Genomic DNA, 25,218 nt, shown 5'->3' on the forward strand with positions numbered 1-25,218 from the left:
GACTTGCTGTTGAATTGGCACCACGTAATTACTGATGATGATGATGATTTATTGGCATCACCTTTAAAACGGGGAGGCGACAAATAGTCACCTAGCCTGCTTGATTTAATAAGGTATACTATACATGTTGTTTATATAGCATTTTTTGTATACCTCTCAGTAACCTTTTTTTTAAATTTACCTTGTACGGCTACCTATGATTTTAAGCGATCAGGTCGCATGAATCTTTTCCCTGCTTTTTTTCCACCAGTACTCTAATCGTCTCTTGCTTATCTCTATGGCTGATCTGTGGATGTTTCCTTCCACTTTAAATCCAAGCGCCTCTGGGAGAAGTATTTTTCTACATGTAGCGCCATCTAGCGGCTGCCACAGCAATTAACATAAATAGCTCAGATTAGCCCGAAAAGATGGCGCTACGCATACGCACCAACGTTTGTTTTTGGGAAATCATTTCTAGAGAAGAAAATAAATCGGTCCCGAAACTTCACGGACAAAGGTTGTTTTATTGCATGAAAAGCATCATCATTATTAACACGCGGACACGCTTCTTCCCCGATGCGCCATTCTTAGTATAGGCCACAGTAGGACAATAATTATAATCAACACACGGCGGTCGTCGCAAAGAGTTTGTGGGTAATGGCACGTGAAATTACATAATATGTTTTCAGTTTTATCTCCCGTGTAATAAAGAATAGAAAGTTTATTCGTGCCATTATGGTTATGGCATTGTGTTGCTGCGCTGTGCTTCCGAGGTTCAAATCCTGCCGCCTGAGGCTCCTGAATTTTTTAAAGGACTGCTTTACTTGCCTATCGGTCCAAAGCGCGTCTGGCGGAGGGATTTGAACCTCAGACCACAATGGCAGCGACGCCATGCTCTAAACCAAGGGGCCACAACCGCTTTTTTTTTGCACGGTATTTATTGCTTCAGGTGTAATACTGTATGTGAGAAACGTGCAAGCACTCGCCGTCACATCACAAATTGATGGTCCAGAAAGTACCACGCGTATACCGTGCCTCACAGAAGAAGGCGCAGAAAGAACTACCAAACAGTTTTCAGCTTAAAAGAGTGGCCACGACAGGCAAATTAGCAGGAGATGGTGCCAGTCCTGTTGAAACTCTGGTAGGTCATACATGCCCTTCATATGACCTATCATTCGAGCATACGGAAATTTCGATAGAACAATGGCTCAGCCTTGTGGTCCAACTTGCGCGTCTTTCATTAGAGTTTGTAGTTCCTATCAATAAAATCTCTCTATCTATCTAGGAAAAACACATAAATGACACGTCTTATTTATCGGGTGTAACAAAGGATCCGATGATATCCTTGTTAAAAATAAAATATTTGGTACGGGTAATTTGAAGCACATCCCGAAACAGCATTAGATCGTTAGGACTTATGAAGCAATGCTTTACAATTTTAGGTCAACCAGAAAGACGACAATTCAGAGTAAATCAAAAATGGCTTTTTATGTAGCCAAGTTATCACAGGTAGCGTTTTAGTGTGCGATTTACCACTTTATCAGGTGCGAGAAATCTACTCATGGATCCAGCTATACCTTTTCTCAAGCGAACTGTACCACATGGAAACCCGGAAAAAAATTATAATTTCTTGCACAAGAATATTATTTCAAGAATGTGCGGGGCAACACCTATCCACAGATAACTTGAGGCCATGAGCGAAGGTGGGACATACGTTGTCCCTCTGTACACCTTGGGCTTCATGCCTTCAGCCCCTGGGGTGATTACATTTTCTTATAGAAGGCTTCAAAGCACGCAAGGCCAAGAGGCACTTGGCAGGCTTTACACACAAGCTTTGTTCGTGTTTCCTGTGAAGTTTTTGAGCACCATTGCCACTTTTTGCACGTAGGGGTGGTGCACGGGTACGGCCCTTGCCCATTGAACCGAACGTCTTTTCGCACCGCTGTCATAATTGAGCAGTTCTTGCTTCCTCTCTTGTCCTGTACTAGACTGCGCCTAGACTGCGCCTATGACTGAATTATTTCTTGCACTCCACTAATGCAGTTAAATCAAGTGTAGATAGGTTTGACATGAGAGTGAGCCATTATTTGCAGCTACCTGCAAGTACGCTGAACGTAGTGGTTGAAGACGTCCAGCACTACTACATGACATACCTCTTCTTTCGGGTAATACTGTGCAGATTGCACTTACCAGTCAATTCATTCGTGGCGCAAGAGCAACGAAATTCACGCGCTTGAAGAGCGACGACAGCAAAAAAACATAGGAAGAAGCAAAACAACTCGAAATATTAGCGTCATCTCCAAATTGAAATAAAAAGATAAAATTAGAGTTGCTTTACTTTCTAAGAGATGGCGCTGCCTGTTTCTGGGGGGCTACGTAGGTCCCTCTGCGCACTTGAGGCAGCTTTCGCTTAGCCGTTGCAAGTGGAACATATATGTCCCAGTGACCAACAAAGGGTTAAGAAAAAGTGTTTTTCTACGTGAGCATAAAGTCATCTTGCAGACTCGCTGAACTACGTCCTGCTTTAGCAGGTAAGAGAATTCAGAACTGTAAAATGTAAGTGAGAAATCATTGTTATTAAATCTTTTAGGCAGTCGTTTTCTCGACACTGTCTATGAAAATTCAGTAGTAAACCAAACCAAGAGGAAGTGCACAGCTAAATATACTTCATACATAAAACCTCACAAACATGGACGCTCAGAATATTGGAATTAGGTTACCAGGTTGGGCAAAGTATTCAATAAATAATCTGAATAAATTATCGTATAATTGAGTATGAAATATCACGAAAAAAGAAGAAATTTCAAATAATCTGTCGCACAAAGAGGTGCACCCGACCAAGTCGGCCAGCACATAGAGGTCTAAAGATAATCTCTCGCCTTTTAGGCTCATAGGTAGAAGACCACAGAAAATTAGCGAAAATTATGAGGAAGCCTTGAATGTAACTCCTGGCACAACAAAGTATCTGCCATACGTAAAACATTTCCGTGGCAAGGAACAAGTTATAAGCCGCCACTTTGCCGAATATAGAAAGCACGTGCATAGTAAAAATATCCGCATGACGTTGGAATGCCAATAAATGTACTCACCAACAATGTACATTCAGCTTTTATACATCAAAACAAACACCAAGGTATTTAGGTGGTACACTTGTCTATTCTAGTGGGTCGGTGCACAAACCCATAGAACAAACCAATGACATCAGCTTTTGTTAAACTTATCTGGGCGCCGAGGAGTACAGGAGGCTTACGTGAATATCTTGGGAAATATCTACCAAGATTCCACAGCTACCTTGGTTCTCCACAAGAAAAGTAGAAAGTTACCTATCAGGAAAGGGGTAAGGCAGAGAGACACAGTCTCTCCAATGCTATTCACTGCATGCTTAGAAGAAGATTCATGCTCTTAGACTCGGAAGGCTTAAGAGTGAGGATCAACGGCAAATATCTGAGCAACCTTCGGTTTGCAGATGACATTGTCCTATTCAGCAACAATGGGGATGAAAAACAACAAATGATTGACGACCTTAACTGAGAAAGTGTAAGTGTGAGGTTGAAAAAAAAAGTGTGAGGTTGAAAATTAATATGCAGAAGACAAAGGTAATGCTCAATAGCGTGGGAAATGATTAAGAATTTCGGATTGCCCGTCAGCCTCTAGAGTCTGTAAAGGAGTATGTTTATCTAGGTCACTCACAGGAGACCCTGATCAGGAGAAGGAAATATACAGAATAAGAAAATTTGTTTGGAGTGCAAACAGCAGGCATTACCAAATCCTCCAGAACAAGTTAAGGACCGCACAAAGAGCGTTCGACCGAAACATGTTAGGCTAACGTTTAGAGACAGGACGTGAACGGTGTGGATCAGAGAGCAAACTTGGGTAGCCGATATCTGACATTAAGTTGAGCAAGCCATGTAATGAGTAGATTGGATAACCGGTGGACCATTAGAGTTACAGAATGGGTACCAAGAGAAGGGAAGCACAGTCGAGGACGACCGAAAACTAGGTAGGGGGATGAAGTTAGGCAATTTGCAGGCGCAAATTGGAATCAGCGCAAGACAGGGGTAATTGGAGATCGCAGGGAGATGCCTTCGTCCTGCAGTGGACATAAATATAGGCTGATGATGATGATATATAGCGAGTACTGAAGAGGCATATGGGTAAATAACGTTAATAAATGACCAATAAGAACAATTACGATGATATTAGGCAAACGTAACAACGAATATTTGAGGGCTAAGAATAGGGAGGATAATTAAAATTACCTTATGTTAAATCATTAAAAAAATATAGAGTACCGAAGGTTAGATGAACGGAGCCTAATCAATAATAATTCTGAGTACTTGAGATTAGTTCGACCTAATAAATCAATTATTTTTTAATCACGTATACAAACGTCTCCACCATACCTTTAATTAAGGCTAATTTAGTAATTACGCAGACGTCTCCTTTCTACTCATAATTAGGGCTATTTATTCAACCAAATTGTTAGGTTTAATTAACACAGCAAAAGTTTGACTGGAGTACATCGTTAGGCTCTATCCTAAACCACTCCGAATCAAGCGATGTTTATTCACGCTACGCGGTGAATCGGGGAGCCGGAGCTGCGTGCGGCAATAAGTGCGCTTGAAGTTCCTATTACCTACACTCTTAAAAAGTTTGCACCCTTTTGGACTTGTCCGACAACAACAATCGTCATCTGCCTAGCTTGTGTGTCCGTTCTTTGAAACTATGCCATCGCTACTTTCCTGTCGAGAATGCTGTGTCACGCTGATGACGCGCATGTCGTTCATGACCTGCATGGAGGAAGGAAACAAAACAGTAGAGGCCCTGACGTCACTTTTTTGAAGCCGGAAGTGCAGCCATGTTGGTGTGCCACCTCTCTTTGCGCCTCCAATCAGAGGTTCTGCAGCTCGCCGGAGCAGATGGGTGCGAACTTTGAACTTGCATTGTTACGAGCCGCCGGAAGTGTGTGCTCCTGACGCGCGTCAAAACAAAGCCTACAAAACTTCTGTAGCAGGTTTAGTGAAGCAGACGCGCTCCTGTGTTTTTCCGTGGCACATTGAAGAAGACAACGAAGATCCGCGCCGTGATTGCCTTAGTGTATCTGTTGCTGGCCGACACTCACACTCACAGTCCCAAAACACAACTTTCAAGCTTACACACCACACTCCAAAGTCAGCTTTTCTCGCGAACAAAATGTGCTGCGTGAAAGACACCGGCGGAAAAAAACGTATCTCACTTTTCAGAGACCGCGAGCAGCAGCGAAAGCTTCAGGAGCGTGGTTTCCATGGCAACGTTGACATTTGGGGTACCCGTCCCAGTGCTGCTTTGCGAGAAACAGCACGTGACTTCCGCCACACCTTCTCCAATACGTTCGTGCTGGCCAGGGCCTCTCCAGGGGTTTCCTTCCTCCATGATGACCTGCAAGTACCAGGCGCGCAGCGTTGAAGAAAGGAAAGGCGCGCAAGATAGATGACGACTGTCATTGTCAGACAAAATAAGCCCCAAATGGTCCAAACGTTTTAAGAGTGTAGCAGCCATAAGTTAACACTTCCACGTTTCCAGTGTGCTAGCGTACCGAGCGCAGTTTGCTAGCAGCAGACGCTGCGCTGCCGGCCTCGCCCCTTGAGCATCCGTCTGGCGTGGGAGGGAGTCCAGGGCCCCTATTTTGTGGCGATGCCTTTCCAAGGCTAATGACTTTTAGCGCTTTTCGCGCTTGGTCAGTGGTCAGAGCGACCATCCGCTCACGTTATCAACGGGATCCGCCGGCCGTTAGTGGTGGATGATAAGACTAGTAAAAAATAAAGCATAAGGCATCGCTACAAAATACCGGCCCAGCAGGCGCTTGCCTAGCAGCCATGGGTGCTATGCAGGATGCACTGAGTTTCTCGTTCGCACGAGTTTTACCCGAGTTTGCTCGATGGCACTCAGTGAACGGAGATAGCAAGGAACGTGCAAAAACAGCAGGCAAAAAGAAATGTCGAGGTAAAGTCGCGTGTGAATGAGCGTGCGCCCTGCGCGACACAGGACTTCCGCGCTAAGACTGCGCAACCAAACGCGCCAGCGCCACGTATTGTTATCCACGTAATATCGCAATATAGCAATACCGTCACTGCCCCGCTGTCTATCTGCACACTTGCCAGGAGCCACTTGCCACGCCTTTCTCGGGCGCGTCAAGGGCGTGCCTCCTCTTTCGGGTATTATCTTTCTATCCTCCGTCGAATGCGAACAGGGCACACGCGGTGCATTCTTACACCTACACTTTCCTTCAATCCAATACTTTAAAATACAACAAATAAAATAACGAACAATTTACTTCCTAAAGTACCTGTTTTTCTTTTTGAATGCTATAAATTTCTGATGACAAACTTAGATCGAGCGAATTAATAGATTTTGCACTTTTTTGCCGTGAGTGGCGACAGTGAGGCGACAGCTTACAAGGGGATACATTCTAGAGGTTCGCACGCACGAGGGATCAAGTTCATATGGTGAGAAGTCGCCAGGGGCGCTGCAGTGCAATTCTCGAATACGTCAGTGGGCCTCTTCGATTATCACTCCCTGACAGTCCCGGACTGCTTGGGACTGCTGTGCCGCATTCGATTTTGCTCGGACAGCTTCCGAAGCTCCGCCCACTAGTCCGAGTGTTGTCAGAAGCGCATTCGTTTTTTCACGGACCGGAAGTTCCGGACTGTTGGAGCTGTCAGCAGATGTTTGCTCGGACAAGCGCAAGTAGCTAGGAAGACGACGGTTGTCTTAAAAAGATGCGCGCGGTGTTTGACGCCATGTTGTGAAAGATTTCGTGTGCTTCTGCTTACTTTGCGTGCTCCAGACGGCAACTACTGTGCATTGAGTTATCGCTCCTGTTACACCGGTGCTTTGTGTGCCATCATGCAAGTTTTTTACGAGCCGTCTAATTGCTGTAGCTTTAGTCTTCGTGTTTTTTTTTAAAGAAAGAAGCACAGCGATCAGGCGCACATGCTTGCCTTTCTTAATGTGTTTCACGAAAACTGTCATGCTCATTGCTATGTGCGTACCGAGTAAGCAGGTAAATTTTGCTTTTCAGGTAAGTGAAACTAGCGTACGTGCAAGGAATCATGTATTGCTGCGGCTATTTCACGCCGGTAGCTGGGATGGTATACAATAGGAGCTTCGCGGATTGCTGTTGACATATATGTTGATCCCTTCTGCTACCAAGTTCGAGCGTTTGATTTTTGACGTGCAGGTTTAGTAGACGGTGTACACGCGCCCTCTCACGAGTCGGGCCTTTAATTCGCAGACGGTCTCGCGAGCTTTGAGGATGTACGCGGGTGCTTTCTGCATGAACAGCGGCGTGGCACGACCATGATTTCGGAGTCTCTCCATAGCAATTTTAGGGCCAATAAGTATATTTCCCCACCACCGCGATTTTGTTTACGTCCGTGTGGGAATTCCACACGGACGTGAGACCGGAATCAGACCGGAGTCAGACCGGAAGCCGCAGACGGTTTGCGGACAGTCCGGGATTGCATAATCGAAGAGGCCCTGTCATACCAACGAAAAACAACACTCTAGCCATAAAGATGGGAGCAACGGCAGCCGCTGTAAAATGGCTGTACGGTACCAGTTTATTTCTGCGCGCGAAGCCTCCGTGATGCATTGTGAACGAGAGCGTGCTGCTCAGTATCACAATTATTTGCTTTTAATCGCTTACCCAGTGAAGGTGCCTCTGTGCGCATATACGCAGTATCTTGAGGGTGTTGTGCGCTCCAATGTGCTTGCCGATTGTTTCTGCTGGAGCTAACAGCGATCGCAGATGGATGTCGTAACGACACCGCAACAATCGCATTTTGGCAGGGGAGGGCTCTAGTGTGCAGAAATGAAGTCTCATGAAATGAAGTCTCATGAAATGAGACTTCGAACGTAGTTTTCTGACCCTTGTATTAGCGCGAGCAACGAGAGATCTGTTGAAAGCCCGATGTGAAAAACAGGCGCAGACCAATCTGTGCTCAGAAATGGGAGCGCAAGCAGGTAGCGAGCCGCACAAATACAATCCAGAGGAAAGAGAAGAAGCAACGAGCGATCTCTTGAAAGCCTAGTGCGAAAACCAGCTCACACCGATCTGTGCTCGGAAATGCTTGCGCAAACGCGTAGCGAGCCGCGCCAATCCAGTCCAGAGGAAGAAAGAGGAGGGTGAGCGTCCCCTCGGGGTACAACGCCAAGCGTATTAAACGGCAAATTAGTCTAATACACATTCAGTGCACATCTTGTAAACTTTAAAACGCTTATAACCCACATTAATGTGACTAATATTATCGTGCTAAATACATTTATGTTATAACCTGCTTGGGCCCGCAATGCACTCGGTGGAACGACAAACAAGGGAAAGAAGGTACGACCATGCACCGACCCTATGATCACGTGAGCCCCAGCTTGTCTACCGCCCGTATGGCAACGCCCAAGAGATGATAGCCACCCAGAGTGAATCTAGATGAACCAATGAAACTGGAGGCGTGCCGATGGACAAACTTTGTCTTGTTACCATTACGTCTTTCATCTTGGGGCGTCGCCAGAGCTCGTGCAGATCCTGAGTTTTGCCAAACTCGGCGCATAATGCATAGCACGCCATGTCTGCTTATTCTGGCCTGCCGCATACGAGACGGACGCTCGGGTATTACGCCATCGCTGCAGTATGAGGACCATGCCGCTCCCTTGGTGGCATTTATGATGTGGCGCCCAAAAACGCCTATTAGGTGGTACACCATCGGGTTGTGCAGAAGCACACTTTTCAAGAATTGAGGTCCCATAAAGGCAGAGCACCTGGCCGGGAGCACCTGCACCTATTTTAGCTGTAGGTAGGTCGCGCGATCGAATCCCGGCTACGGCGACCGTATTTCGATGGGAAGAAATGCGAAAATACCCGTGTACTTAGATTTAGGAGCACGTTAAGGAACCCTTCGTGCTCCGCATATTTATCGGGGTGAAATGCAAAAACACCCGTTTACTTAGGTTTCAGTGCACGTTAAAGTTGGTCCAAATTATTCTGTACTCCCCCACTACGGCGTGCCTCATGATCAGATCGTGGTTTTGGCACGGAAAACCCCATTACTTACATTTTAAAGCGAAGCTTTATAAGTCTAGGCGATCGCCTGTGTACAGAAAACCATCATCATCCGCAATGGCCAGAGCGTCGTCGTTGTCCACCGCAGCTGGCTCGTTGGCGCCCCTCGTGTTGCGCTCGTGCTCATGCTCGGCACGCGCTCGTGCCACTGCTCCCGCGTTAAGCCTGTTTCACATGCAAGCGTTTGAGCGAGTGGAGCGAACAGCGGCGCGGCGCTGCGAAGCTTTTCACGAGGTTTCGTTTCACAGGCATTGCCGCCGCGCATTTTCCACAGATGCGAATATCGTCCTATGCGCAGACTTTCCCGCAATAGTCCTCCACTGGTCAGGTGGCGAGGCGGGCCGTCATTGGTTCGGAAGCGGTGCTGCCGCTCTGCCGCCCTGCCGCCGCGATGATGATGATAAAAACTTTTATTGAAAATAAGAAAGTAAAGCTTGGGTTACGGCAAGACATGGTCAGGTCCCTAGTCCGGGACACCATTGGCAAAAGCCACTGCCCATGCTCTTTCGATGAGGACTTGTTGCTCCTCGAGGTCCGAGCTGGACGGGGCCGCCTCCCAGTCCTCCCACGCTGGCTGATTTATTATGGCAATACTGCTATTTTTCTGACAAGCCCATACCATATGGTATAAGTCCGCCCTTTGGCCACAAAATTTGCACTGCACCGAAAAAGACTCGCGCTCTATGGCGTGAAGCGTAGATGGATAATTAAATGACACAGTTTGTAGCCGACGGAGGTGCGGCTCTTCTTATTTATTGAGACCCGTAGCGGGCCCTGGCAGTGCCTGCCTCTCAAGGCGCAGATGCTGTAGCATCTCTGAGTATGTTGTTAACGGAGAAGGGGGAGACAAAGTCAGCAAAGGAGGACGTAGAAGGATCCCGGGGAAGAAAAGCTCGGGCTGAAGCATTTGCACGCTCGTTTCCCTCAACCCCCTCGTGACCTGGTACCCATATCAGCTGCTTCAATGCAGCGCGAGTCTCAGCTTGACTAAGAATTTTGTATGCCAGTGGCGTGATTCTACCACGCATATAGTTTCTATAAACCGCCTGCGAATCTGTAATAATGTATTCTGACGCGGAGTGTGTCGCGGCTAGGGCTCTCGCCACTTCCTCCACAGCCAAGGTGTCCCCGTCACGAACTGAAAGCCCGTCTACAACCTGCATTTGGTGCACCACTATTATGGTCGATATCCTCTTTACAGGGCCCGCAGCGTCCACGAAGAAGGCTCCTTCTGTTCTGGAATAGCACTTGTTCGTCATCTTGCTCCTTGCCACTCTGCTGGCTTGATGATGCTCCGGGTGCATGTTTTTAGGAAGCGGAAGCGTGAGGAATTTGTTCCGCCACTCCCGAGGAATATCTTGTCGTCCAGCCACTTGTTGCGGAAAGCAGATGTTCAAATCCTCCAAGACCCTGTCTTTGTTGTGGCCAATCGCATTACCTGGCTTGTAAGATGGGTGCTAATCAATTCATCAGCCATATTGTATACTCCAAGTTGTAGCAGACGCTCCGTAGATGTTTTCATGGGCTGACCGAGCGCCTTTTTATAAGCCGTTCGAATGATAACGTCCATGTGGTTTAAATCGCTCTTCCTTATCCGAAGGTACGGGACCACGTACACTATTCGGCAGAGGATAAACGCCTGCACTAGCCTAAGGGTGTCCTTTTCTTGCATACCCCTCTTCTTAGTTGTGATCCGAGATATCATACGGATGACTTGCTCACACACCGTTCAGAGCTTAGTGATTGCGGCTGCGTTCACGCCCTTGTTGTTAATGAGCAGCCCCAAAATACGTAGTGTCTCCACCTCGGGAATAGGTGTGTCGTGGCCCGAGATTTCTAGCGGTGCAGTATCCCCCTTCCGGGGCAAGTCGAGGAGCTCCGACTTGTCCGGGGAACAGCGCAGTCCGCATTCTGCTGCATAGTTTTCAACTGTGGTGGCAGCCTCCTGGAGAACCCCCTCCATCTGTCCCAAGCTGCCCTCCGTTGTCCATATGATTATATCGTCCGCGTAAAGGGCGTGACGAATTACCTTTACGGCATTCAGTTTTTCCGACAGGTGCATGAGGGCAACGTTGAAGAGCAGTGGAGAATGAACTGCTCCCTGAGGCGTACCCCAGGTGCCCATGAGTATCGGTTCGGACCTCGTGTCGCCAATCTTGATGTGGGCTTGCCTACCTTGCAAGAAGTCCTTGATGTAATAAAAGGTACGCTTTCCGCAATGAGTACCCTGTAGATTTTCCAGAATCTTGCAGTGTTTCACGTTGTCGAAAGCCCCCTTAAGATCCAGCGTCAGTATGGCCCTACTGTTGCGCTTGCGCGGGGGATCGATCACTTCCATCTTCAACTGTAGTAATACGTCATGGGTTGACAAGTGTGCCCGAAACCCGAACATCGTGTGAGGTAGGAGGTCTTGGTCTTCTAGATACGCCGATAGGCGCAGTTGCACCGCCTTCTCCATAAGCTTCCCTGCGCACGATGTAAGCGAGATTGGCCTCAGGTTATTGATGTTCACCTCCTTTCCAGGCTTGGGAATGAAGCTTACATCAGCCGTCTTCCACGCCCTTGGTAGCTTTCCACTTCTCCAGCACTCGTTGATGTATTGCGTGAGATTTTCGAGCGTCTGCCGATTAAGATTGGCAAGCAATCCCACCGTCACATTGTCGTTCCCTGGTGCCGTGCTCCGCCTCATGGCCATAAGCGCCGCCTGTATTTCCTCGACCTCGAACTCCCGATCCAGGTCTGGATTCTTCATACCATCATACTCCCGCACTGGCTCGTTGTCTTTCATCGTACTGATATATTTGCTGGTGAGGGCTGCAACCAGCTGCTTGTCCGTGCCCGTGAAGCCGTGCAGGGCTCTCTTGAGGTTACGTTGCTCCCCGCGCGACTTGGTGGGCTCTATCAAACATCTAAGAAGACGCCATGCCGCCTTGGTGCCGAGGCTGCCTTTCAAGGAGTCAGATTTGGCCAACCAATTGTTCTTGGCCAAGGTCCATGCATACTCTTCCGCTTGCGACGTTAAATCCGCGATCTTGATCTTGAGCTTTCGGTTATACTTTAGCCTCTTCCACCGCTGCGTTAGACCTCTTCTGCCGCTAATCATTCCAGCGAAGAATTTTACTTCTGTTCTGTCGTTGTAATGGGGAGGCCCCGTTTACAGGGGTATGAGCCAGTGCTTAAGGGTGTGCGAGCCATTCATTGTCTTATGCAACTGACCGATTTAATATTTAAACAATTTAATTTCGAAGAATCGTAAGCGGCAATGGCGGGCGCATAGTGCTAACCACGCCGCCGAGCAAACTCGATGACATCGTTCTCTCCGTCGCAGCCTAACGTGTGTGTAACCTCGTAATTGAGAAATACTTTATTGAACCGTCGGGATTAACCCAGTGATAAACACTGGGGCCGCACGTTCCAGCTTCGCTGGTTGACCATCTTCACAGAGTGGAAGGGCCGACGATTTCTTCTTACTATTTTTTCCCTTTAGCTGTAGGTTCCCGGCGACACCTCCAGTCTTCGTTCCGCAGCAGCGGAGGATGCTATTCAGCAAGCCTGTTTGTGGTTGGATGAGGGGCGACCATAGACCGCGGTCTTGTTGTTTACCGAAACTATACCATGCAGCGTACCTTGCTTTATTAAAGCGAAATCTTCATTACGCTACCTCGGGCAGCCGTCGGCAACTCAACAGTTTTCACCTTGAGAGCTAGAGGTCAAACCATAAGAAAGCATTAAGACGCGTTTATAGTCGGACGTTACAACGCCTCCTAGAACTTCCAGGCCTGCGCGTCACGTGCCGTGACGCCGCTACGTCACGACGCGGAGGCCGATGGCTCTCCGGCCGCGCGCGCGGCGGTATTCGGCCGTTACGCCGTTGTATGTTGCACTGAGCTCGTACGCTGCCATGTTCAGTGCGTTTTTGTGGTCAGGCTCGATCACGTGGGCTTTGTCAACGACGAATGAAAGCCCCTTGCATTTGTGGATGTCAGTTGGTTAGTGTTTTCAGCAACGAACATCGCACAACCAGCAAGCGAATCGATTTCGCATCCGGCCTATTTCTGCGGCATGTACACTGAGTATCATTTTCGGGCGCGTTCAAACTCTTGTGTATTGTTTTTCGTTGTCAAATGTGACCCATCAATAGAGCGATTCTTGTGGTCGACGAAGTAGGCGCATGCAGACGTTTTTTTTTTTTTTCATTGCGCTCATGCTGACCTCGGTTTTTTGGCGCTTTTCATGTCAGTGACCCGAAAATGAAAGCGCCGTTTTTGATTCCATGAATTAGTGGTGGCTATGCAACAGGGATAACATAATGATTAATTGTGAACTGCAGCCGCTGACCAGACAATTTTAAATCACTACAGCGCCATTATTACTTTCTTTTCCTTACTATGCGGACAATATGTGCGGCAGGTGTTGAAGGCTGCACCACATTTACAAATATTCGAAACGCCACTCTACCTTCCATAAAACAACCGAACGTAGACAACAAGGTGACCGAACAAACGTTTATTTGCAGTTAGTCTCTCTTACAGTCATTGCAACTTTACATACAGCAGGTTGGTGATGTATGACCTCCAATGTTTAGTTACAGTTCATCTTAGCAATTAAGATATCACTTCGACTGAACATCCAGCAGGAAATTGATGTCTAACCAGATGTTAAAAATCATTTAAGACTGTTTGTTCACAAAGATACGTGCCTTCCTTTTCTTCGCGGATTCCTCTTTTTCAGCACGCTGAAGATCATTTCTAAGCTTGCATAAATTATTTAGTAACACATTCGTGGCACAGTTTGCAATTAGTGTAACTAGGAGCTTATATCTGTGGCCATTTGCACGTTCTGTCACTTCTCGAAACTGGGGCAGGGACTGTAAAATGCGTTGCCTAACAAGTTTATTTTGGTTCTGTGCCTGCGAAAATTCAGAAAAGTGGTTTTCCTGTCTAAGCATTTTGGTGACAACTTCAGTATGCATTACCACGGTAACAACAAACAGGGACGGCAGTTTCAAGCCACCTCGGTCCAATCGAGTAATTAAGGAATGTGGGTCGCTTTCCAGCTCAGCCTCCTCTTTATCGACAACTAGGCTTTCTTGGCAGTTTTCACATTTAAGCACCTTCATTGCTGCATTGACGCAATAACCCCCCACGTATGTTATGACAGGCATATGTACAAGATCGGCATCTCTGACAGTGATGCAAAAGTTGTTAGTGCCACTGACAGGGCTGGTGTCTTCGATGCCTTTCAGGTCCTCCGAACTCATTACTGGCAAAGTGTTCTGTAAACGAATGCTCCCCTCTGTCTCGTCATCATCAGCCTAGATTTTATGTCCACTGCAGGGCGATCTCCAATTACCCCTGTCTTGCGCTAGCTGATTCCAACTTGCGCCTCCAAATTTCCTAATTTCATCACCCCACCTAGTTTCGTGCCGTCTGTCTGTCTGTCTCGTAAATTTGCCTAATTGATATGTGGTAGTTTCCTCCTGCCATCTGACGGCACTGGCCAAAGTGGCTTTCTAGGCCGTCTGTTTGTATCTTTCCAAGCAGTACATACTTGTGGCCTAGTTCTCTGATGCAGTACTTTGAATGCTGCAAAAGAGAGTGTGCAGTCAACCTCAGCGCATTCAGTGTCTCTTTAGTGAGGCCACCAGTATCATGTCTGTAGAACTCCCATACACCAAGCCACGTGATGAAGGAAACTAGGAACGCACACTTAGCGTCATATTTCAAGCACGATATTGGCTCCTCAAAGACATTACGATGATGTACGCCCTTGTCCGGTGTCTTCACATTCACGATGCTCCACCAGCGTATGATGATTTTAAGAAAGCCTGATGTTTAAAAAAATTAAATTATGGGGTTTTACGTGCCAAAACCAGTTCTGATTATGAGGCATGCCGTAGTGGGGGACTCCGGAAATTTGGACCACCTGGGGTTCTTTAACGTGCACCTAAATATAAATACACGGGTGTTTTCGCATTTCCTGATGTTTGTTCCGCATGATAGAGGGAATTTGTCTCACGGTGGGCTACAAGGTCTTCAGCAACATGTGGGCTAAATACCTGCAATGCAAGTTTAACATTCTGACGCTCCAAGTTGCTGGGATTTAGTGCCTTCGACGTTAGCCCATACCCACACTTCAAAAGCTGAGATGATTCTAGTCTGTATACCTCTCGCAAATCCTTGAATGAGGCACTCCTAATGCTATCTGGGTGTACGCTGTTGTTAGAGAGGACAAAGTGTGGGTAGAAGAAGTGGGTGCCTGCATTTTTTGGTTGATGCAGTTATTCCTTACACATTTCAGTAAGTGCACTGCGCCAACAGCATAAAAGAGCGGCCGGGATGGGTCCGAAGGGTGGGGATGCAGAATTCGATGATTGCGTGTTTCACTAAACATCGTCATTGCTTTTCTATTGAACGAATTATTGTCGCAGACAACTGCCACAACCTTAAACCCAATTTCTTCCAGACGGAAAATATCCTTCTTCAGTATGATATGGAGATCATCACCAGTCAATGTTTTCACTCGAAGAATATAGGCCACCTCTCGAAATGCTGTCAGCAGGCTTTAAATCATAAAAACGTGAGCTGATGTTGCTGCGTCACTGGAATTTGCAGCAGCACCACATATGCTCCCGCCTTTATAGTCAAGGAAAGGCTTGATGTGAATCTCATCTAACATCAACGTAACACAAGTCTCACGAGGCTGCAGCTGCTTAAATCTGTGTGCGACATATTGTAGAAAACTGCTCCCTGTAGACTCTGCCTGTGCGGCTAGCCGGTAAGATGAACACGCATTTCGTATTGTGCTAGGGTGAGGCAAGTTCAGTCCGCTTACCTTTCTTGAGAACTTATACGCATGTGCTGATATAGTGTACATAATACATGAGAGTACCATTAGTTGAGAACTGTACTGGACACTCCCTTTAGCAAGTGTTAGCAGCTGTTCTTTCAAAAACTTCACAGTCTCTTTCTTTTCTGCATGAATGTTGCCTTCAAGCTTGTCAAGGAGAACACTGATTGCATCTACCAAGTGGCAGTTTTCTTCCTCACATGACAACATAAACAGACTGTCCAAAACTTTAAACAAGGATCTTGCATCGTTTACTGTGTCTGGAACAACACCTTCTCTCAGCCTTTTGACTGGAACTCCTTGATAGAAGGCACTAAGTTTGAGGCTGTCAAACACTGTTAGGGAGGCCTTCAAACACGGTTCACTTTCGTTTACAATGTACAGGAACATTGTGCACCTATCTGTATGTACGACAGTCCACACATCTGGCACTGATGCTGCTTGAAGGCACACTTTCATTTCTTGGTGTGTTGAAAAGCGTTGCCTTTCTTCCCCCGCTTCATACGATGCAACAGATTTTTGGATAGCACGAGCAAGTTCTGAGGCATCTTGTCGGGATCGCTTGACGTCTGGCGCTTCCCTCGAGCTCTGTTTTTCTTTCGAGAGGTATGAACGACACCCGATGAAAACGCTAGGCACAGACCAAGGGCGCAGACGTGGCACAGGCAATGGTACTTCTACCACTTTTCCCGTCTTCCAGCCGGTATACGATGTCGTTCGCTCCAAGCATGATGGGTCGAAGTGAACGGCACAGACCTGCATAATACAAGATATGCATGTCAATGACTGTGCAGCCAGTAAAAGAAAAAAATACTCATGAGCCGTGGACTGCCGCAGCAATAAAATGCCCCACAAACGTTGTGGGTTTCCTGCATTTCCTTCCTAACTATTCTGTAATAGATACGTAAACACTAACACTTATTAACAAAAATATTCTTTGTGTAACAAAACAAGAAAAAAAACTGATTCGTTTAGGGCAAAGAACGGTAAATCTGCGCACAGATTATCATCATCATCAGCATATATTTATGTCCACTGCAGGACGAAGGCCTCTTCCTGCGGTCTCCGATTACCCCTGTCTTGCGCTAGCTGATTCCAACTTGCGCCTCCAAATTTCCTAACTTCATCATCCCACGCAGTTTTGTGCCGTCCTCGACTGCGCTTCCCTTCCCTTGCACACGTATACGCAGGCACCGAGAATACATCTACAGCATAATGTAAAGCTATTCAACCGCCTTATTAACATGCTGAACTTTTTTCCCTAGGGCTAGCTTCCACAGTCTTCGGCGTTGAGTCTTCCATCAAGACTTTTGCATTTGACAGCTTACACATGAGCATGCACTGATTAATACAGTTATGCGAAGTCATCAGAAGGTTGCGTGTTTGAATCACCTCCGGGGCACCAATATTGTAGATATAGCGTGCAGGCGTTGCACGTGAAGAAGTTGCTTAAGCACGAGTAAGCACACATCTACAAACAGAAACTTGTTTATATAAAAATGTTGCGAGGCGACAAGGTGCCAAAGACTTCCGACGATGCTCGACGAGTGTCCCGTTCTGATCTCGTCAAAAACCTCCGAGCCGCCCCCAGAGGCACCGGCAACAGTCACCTACGCCGCGCGCGTTCGGTGAGAACGCGGGCTAAACGCTACGGCGTCAACAGTTATGCGCGGTGCTGGTGCTCCTACATATTTACGCACACGTACAAAGAACAGAACAGACGCTGTGGCAACCAAGCAGCAAGTAGTCGACGTGATGCACCGGGTGTAAGGGGTAACAAAAAAGTTTTTCTTTGTGCCATTATACCGACGACACCTGTATATCATTCGCACGCGCGACGTTTGACAGTCTGAGAAAACCGAAAATGGCACTTCGAGAAGAATGCAAGCTAAAAATTGCACTTGAAAGGCATTCTTACCTTGGTGTATGAAGTTGGCACGAAATCGTTCCTCGGAATGGCACGCAACCACTTCTTCAACGTGTCGTCGTCCTTTGGAAACGAAAACACCTGAACTTTCTTCTCGGCACTATAGTTGCCAGAGCAGCCCGGTACACAGCACGTATTGCACAGCACGCACACACACACATAGCACATTAGACACACACAGCACATTGCAGCATACCACGAATAAAACGCGCACAAGCCGCGATGGCAAACGATTGGGTTGACCGCGACAGCTACGCTGACATCGCAGCCGCAAACAAAGCACGACCCACGCCGGCATTCACACTACCCGCTCTATTTCCACGGCGGCGCAGGGACGCGGCGGCGATTGCCGGCAGGAAGTGACGTTAAATTTTTTGGCGCAGGCCTGAAAGTTTTAGGTAGTGGTGGTGGTCAAAAACTATTATTTGTACGACAAAACGTACGAGGAGGTATGCTCGGGACGACCCTGAAGAGGCCGCCCCTTACAGACACTAGGTGGAGTCCCTAGTACGGGACCCCAGTGGCAGTAGCCGCCGCCTGGGCGCGCTTAACCAGGGCCTTTTGGGCCCGTCGGTCTGAGCAGCCAAGCAGGGCAGCCTCCCAGTCCTCCCGGGTAGGGTTGGGTAAGGGGTAAAAGGCAGGGTTGGATGGGCAAGCCCATACCATGTGGTAGAGGTCCGAAGACTTCTCCGCACAGTGCGGGCAAGCTCCAGTAAAGGCCGGATCGAAATGTTTAAGAGCCGCCGGGTACGGCATAGTGTTCGTGAAGAGACGGAGCAGGAGACGCTCCTCCTCCTTTTTGAGGCCTCTACAGGGGCGGAGGTAGAGTTCGTGGCCGGATTGATAGTAAGCTGTAATTTCTGTATACGAGTAGATTGGGTTGGGGGTGGAGTCCTGATAGGCGGGGTCAGAGAAAAAAGGAGCCCGGTGAGAAAGCGCGCGGGCGGCAGCGTATCCGCTGCCTCATTTCCTTCTAATCTTATGTGAGCAGGAGCCCAAACGATGTATCGGCGGTCGGGGTCCCCGGTTCCGCAGCTAGATTGAAGGACGCGATAGGCCAGGAATGGTATCTGACCCTGTTCGTAGTTCCTACAGGCCCCTCGCGAGTCGGTAATGATGGTTTGAGAGCAAGAATCGGATGCAGCCAACGCGATGGCGACTTGCTCCGCATACGTTATGTCTCTTGCGCGAAAGCTAAGGCCGTTAACTGTTTTGCCTTTGTGGACCACCGCGGCCGTAAACCATCCCCCATGGTGTTTGCCGGTGGCATCCACGTAGAGAACGCCGGGTTTGGAATCATAATGGCGCGCCAGGGCCTCCGCCCGAGCCAGGCGTCTGCCATCATGGTGTGTGCGCACGTGCAGGGCATAGCGCCATTCTTGTGGCGTACGTACGCGCTCTTCCATCTGTCTGAGAGGTTGGAGGTGTAGTCGGGCAGGAGGCGGCGACCCGACAGTGTCTGAGAAAGACGTGTGATTTGGTTGGTAAGATGAGCTTCCTTGAGCTCCCGATACGTGTTCACCATCCCCAGGCCCAGAAGGCGCTGGTTAGAGGTGCTGACCGGGAGATCAAGGGCCCGCTTAATCATCTTTCAGAGGATGACCTCAAGGGCGTCCTCCTCATGCTTGCGGAGATGGAGGTATGGAGTCGAATAGGAGATTCGACTAGTCACAAATGCATTAGCCAGCCGCAAGGCATCTTTGCATCTGAGGCCCCCGCGCTTGTTGGAAACCCGGCGGACCATGCGGCCCACCTGGTCCCCCACCTTCCGCAGCTTCCCTAGTGTTGTGTCGGACCGGCGGTGTTGGTTGATAAAAAGTCCAAGGATTCTAATTTCATGTTGTTCAGGGATTCGACCATACTCTAGAGAGAGAGTAATTTTGGACGTGCATTTTGGCGAGGGGCGGAGATGCACGAATTCAGACTTTTGGGGGGAACATTGGAGGCCACAAGCGTGAGCATATCGGTCCACTATGGTCGCCGCTTGCTGCAGGTTGGCCTGCATATCTGCCAAAGAGCCTTGCGTGGCCCAGATGGTGATGTCGTCCGCGTAGAGTGCGTGTTGCACCCCCGGGACAGCCTCCAGCTGGGCAGGCAAGTTCTTCATGGCCAGATTAAACAATAGGGGGGAGAGGACAGCGCCCTGTGGTGTACCTCTGGACCCTAGAGTGTATGGGCCATGTTCGGTTTCCTGTATGGGCAAGTATGCGTGTCTCTGTGTTATAAATTGTAAGACGTACTGAAAAGCGTTACGCCCTCAGTTGGTTTGAGAGAGATGAATTAGGATGATTTCATGAGTGACGTTGTCGCATGCTCCCTTAAGGTCCAAGGCCAGAACTACCTTGTCGTTATGGGGGCATTCGATGGGGTCTAGGACTTCCCGATTAAGTTGGAGGAGGACATCCTGTGCGGATCTGTGGGGGCGAAACCCGAACATGGTGTCCGCAAATGTGTTATGGTTTTCCATGAAAGTAGACAACCGGTCCCGCACCATCGTCTCCATTAACTTTCCCACACAAGAGATGAGAGAGATTGGGCGGAGGTTGTCGGGATTTACGGCTTTGCCAGGTTTAGGAATAAAGGTGACAAGTGCCGTCTTCCAATCGATAGGGAGGGGCACTTCTCCCAGGGTGCAGTCTTCGTCATCGTCAATGTCTACAATGCGACGCAAAAATTTGGAGGGGCGGCCGGATACGTCCCTAAGGAGACCCGCTTTGCGCAGCGTGCGGAGTTGCGCAGCGACAGCATGATTAACGTTACTCGTGATCAGCTCATCAATTTTGGCGAGCATCTGGGCCATCGCGGTGCCGATCAGGAGCTCCTTTTTTGCGCTGAGGCGCGCCTCCATAGTCCCAAAAGAATCAGGGCCCGACGGCTTCGGCAGCGTAATCTCACGATCCATGGACTCAGCATTGGAGGCGGAGAGGGAGGTAGGAGCAGACGGTGGGTTGGAGAGTTGAGCCTCAAGGCTCGCAATTTTATCGCGGAGAGGCTTCGTGTGCTTACGGATCTCCTCAGCAATTAGAGTAGGAGAGGGAGGGGGGGATTGGAAAGGGGAGGCTGCCCCACCGGGACCGCTCACCTGTTCACTGCGTTCGCCCAGGCGCCGGCTCCCGCATCCTTTTGCTGCTGTTGCTGCTGGCCGCGGTACCCCTTGCCGTCGTGTGGTGGCTGCTGCTGCACCGCTTGGCCCTTGACGTCACCTCCACGTGGTGGCGCCTGCTGCGTTGTGACGTCGACGTCGCGTGATCCGCCGTGCGAGAACGCCGCACGATGACGAGTCTTCTTCCCCTATTTGGGGAGGCCGCTATGCGGAGGGGTGGTCATCTTGGGTTGTCTGTATTTGACTGTACATTCGCGCGACTTCGTGGCGTGGCTTCCTCCACAGACCGCGCACTTTGGGTTGCACTCGTGAGGGCTCCGCACCCCCTCCACTAGTTCCGCCTGCTGTCCACACAGGCCACACTTTGCATTGGCTGGGTTGGGACAGGAATCAGCCCGGTGTCCAACGGTGCCACAGAGTCCGCAGGCCGGAATGGTCCGGTAATAGGGTAGAACGAAGGTGATTTCCGAGTTGTAATGAATGTAGCGAGGCTTGACTCTGCCAGCAAAGGTGAGTCGTGCCTTGTTCGATGTGCAGAATTTTCGTATATCCAAGTGTTCGCCTGCGCGCCACTTTGCTACGTCGACCACACCGTAGCAGACGTCCTCGCCATGTTGCTTCAGGTGGCCGTGGGCGGCCATCTTGCCTTTGTCAGTTTGTAGCTGGCCGAGCAGCTGGTCCGCCGTTTGGGCCTCCGGCGTGCTAGCGATGATGAGGATCTGCTCCGGCGAGAGAAGCAGGTTGAGCGTCGCCGCCTTTTGTACTCCGACGAGAGTGGCGAAGGCGCGGCGCCGAGCGCGCCACGTTGACAGACGTCTCGTAGCGCCACTTGCTCACGAGGCTTAATGATGACGACAAAGTCTTCTGGGTGTGGTCGAGGCAGAGGCTTAGGCTTCCACGTCGTTGTAGGCTTGCTGCGCTTCGCTCCCGATCCTTGTGCCGCACCCGTGGCGGATCCTGTCTGAGTTGAAGGTGCCTTGCCGGCGGGCGGGGCCGATGGAGCCATTTTCATAGCTTTGCGCTGGGAGCGGCGCTCAACCATGCGAAAGAGTTCTTCGTTGCGGATGGGGTCCGCAGCCGCAGATTGCTGTCCCTCGGGGACCGGGATTGTCGCCCACGCCATGGCGTCGGGATCGTAACCGCGTTGAGCAGAGAGATCCGTCATCTTGCAAGACTGGTCCGTTCTCACCCGCGCGCCGCGAGGCCAACGCGAGGCCGGAACGGAAAATCGCTCTAAGTTGGCCAAAAATGGGCCCACCTGGATGAGATTGGTGTCCTCGGGTGCCAGGCAGCTTTAGGAGTCCGATGGAAGCAAAATTGATGGGGTTGCACGAACCTGACCGTGGCTTTCGTCAGTAATTGATGGAGCCGATACACCACACCACGCAAGAGGAAAACGCCAACCGCGTTTTCCCCAACTTCGAGGAGGCGCATCAGGTTCCGCATCAAGTTTTAGGAGGCGTTGGACGTTAGCGGCACGCGGGCTAGCGTCATCAGACGCCGAACGCGTCGGAGCGCATTGGCCACGCTTCCGGTTACGTTGGCGGCGCTAGTACGTCGAACCATCGGTCGAACTATAGCCGCTGTTGTTCTCGCCAACGTGACATAAGGTTTGCGCGCGTTCACGCTACGTCGGACCTATTTAGGCCTTTGTTAGCTTATCAGATTGAAATAACTTTTTTATGATATTTATTTTTATACTATTATTTTGTTATTTTGTTTTTATATAACACTCTGATTTGTGTAAAGTTGTTATCGCTTGTTGGATGCACCCTGCTGCTGTTTATATGATGATATCGTATGCATTGTAACACAGGAGGTCCCCCGGACAGTTCTACTTTGGCACCTCCTAATGTACTACCTAAGATGTATGTTTTTTTGCTCTTCCGCTACAAATAAACTTCAAACTTTACGGAGCCCTGAAGGCACACATTGCCGCCGTTGCCCGAGTAGAGTTGGGCCCGGCTACAAGTTGCAACCATGTCTCACTACTTTACTGACGACCGCAATGTCTTCATAGACATGAAAAATGTTGAATAAACACTGGATTCACTGCAAGCATGTCTGTATATTATTGCGAAACCACACCTCGGCCACAGCTCGACAATGGGCCTAGCCAGGGCAGTGAAGCTTTCGCTATCAACCAGGATTAACGAAAGCTAAACCACAGCAATTTTTTTCCTTAGGAAGCCCTAAATATGCATGTAATTACCAGTGTGGGCCACCTTGTCCTCGACATCCTTATTTCAAGAGCGAGAACTTTCACCATCAAATGTTCTGGGTGCCAACCAAGCAAACTTCATTTTATTTCTGATTAAAAACCAACTGAGTCGGAAAAGTCATTATTACGAATCAACTATGCCGTATGAGTTCTCTATTTCTGAGGAATTGTTATTTTCTATCTTTTTTTTTTCAGGTACTACTTTTGCACCAAGCACCCGTCAAGGACCATCATGCCCGTAAGCATTATTCTTATGGATGTTGCGCTGTTTTTGTTTCTGCACCTACAGCTGTAACATTAAAGCGAAGCTTTGTTAGCCAAGCCTCCGCTATCAGGCATAGATAAATATAATGAGGAACAAGTTCTCGTTGCGTTGACAATATGGCAGAAGAAACGGCAGAAGGCACGCATGAATATTCCGTACTAAAGTTTCAACCGAAACTGGTAGGGTCTTCAGTACTGAATCCTCCTAAGAGCTACCTTACTTTTTTATATCTTTCTTATATAAAAGAAAAGCATAGGGCAGTTTATTTTGCAGTTTTGTTTCCAATGTAGAACTGAAAATGAAAGTGCTCGCAGAGAACTGGTTCCCGTGGCAGCTGAACCCACGGCATTCGCAGTACAAGTGTCATGCACTGTTGTAGCCAGTAGGGAAGAGCGAGACGGCCAGACAAGGAGTCACATACGCACACGTTTAATGGTCTCCCAGACGTGTTCGATCTTGAAGAAGAAGAGCACGCGCTGCCAGATCACCGACCACGCGCCGTCACGGGGAACTATGTCTCCCCGCTTTCACTAGATGACAGCATGTACAACATCTCCCCAACAGAGCAAACGAAGTTCGCAGCAGCAGGCGGCTTCGCGCACTTCTAGTATGCACGTGGGAAGTATCTTGGCAACACGATGGGCGTCTGCGACACCATCACTGATACAGACACTCTCTGCGTTGGTTTTAGCAGGGGAATAGGGAACTAGCTGGGTCCGGTTCCTGCGTACAGCACCAGTGTCGGTGTTAACTCAGTAGGACCGAGGCTCATCGGCTGGGGCTTGTACTGTCGCTTTGCACTTGAGGTCTGTCAACCAGACGTCTTCGCTGTAGAATAGCTCCGGCAGGTCGCAGACTCCGTGGCATCTGTCGAAATCTTTCCTTTGACGTGTTCGGTACTGTCCTTTGAACTTCCGAAGGCCTTCTTGGTCCGGGAGATGAGGTGTCAGCTTGGTGGAACTATAAAAGAAGCTTGGTTCTTAGCCGACGACCCATCAGTAGTTCCGCAGGGCTATATCCATTCTTCAAAGGAGTCGACCTGTAAGCTAGAAGCGTCAAGTAAGGGTCTTTCGTCCTTGTCATGGAAGTCTTGATGATTTTTACAGCAGCCTCAGCAAGTCCATTGCTCTGACGATAGTGAGGGCTAGAGGTAACGTGCTTGCAGGCATAGTCCTGAGCAAAGAGTGAAAACTCACTCGACGAAAACTGCGGGCCGTTGTCGGAAACTACTTCCTCAGGAATCCCGTGGCATGCAAAAAATGACTTGCAGTGGTTGACTACAGCTGCGGATGTAAGCTTCTCGAGCCGAGCCAGTTCAGGTTACCTTGAATAATAACCTGTTGCTATCAACCACCACTGGCTCTTAATGTGAAACAAGTCAATTTCAATGCGTTGCCAGGGTATTTCTGGAAATTCGGAACTTTTTAGTGGTATTTTCCTGTTACGTGTTGTTTTGACGCTTAGCAGACATTGCTTCACCAGGGACGTGTCATGAGCTCCTATAGTGGGCCTCCTTACACAATCTTTGGCTCGAGCAAGTGTCTTTGGTATGCCGAAGTGTCCTTTATGTAAGAGTCGTAGGACTTCCTTTTGGCAAGAGGCAGGGACGACAAGTCGAACAGCGTAGAGGAGTAAATCTTTCTCCAGAGTGAGCTGGCGTCGATGCTCGTAGAAGGGTTTTAGGTCCACTGGTAAATCTCGCCGAGAGGGCCACCCTTTTTTCTTGCTCCACCGGCGAAGTTGTGCACAAACTGGATCTGTTTGTTGGGATGCCTTTAAC

At 48.9% G+C, this 25,218-nt stretch overlaps 1 long non-coding RNA gene across 1 annotated transcript in view; it reads left to right on the top strand.

Annotated features, from left to right (window-relative positions):
- The window catches only part of LOC125940764 (uncharacterized), an 87,551-nt gene that overhangs the window by 10,938 nt on the left and 51,395 nt on the right, over positions 1–25,218 (top strand). Inside the window, exon 3 of the long non-coding RNA XR_007463971.1 lies at positions 23,369–23,411. This is a non-coding gene — a long non-coding RNA (uncharacterized LOC125940764). The remainder of the gene's footprint in view (positions 1–23,368; positions 23,412–25,218) is intronic.

This window comes from Dermacentor silvarum, chromosome 10 (genome assembly GCF_013339745.2).
Source record: "Dermacentor silvarum isolate Dsil-2018 chromosome 10, BIME_Dsil_1.4, whole genome shotgun sequence".
Lineage (NCBI taxonomy): Eukaryota > Metazoa > Arthropoda > Arachnida > Ixodida > Ixodidae > Dermacentor > Dermacentor silvarum.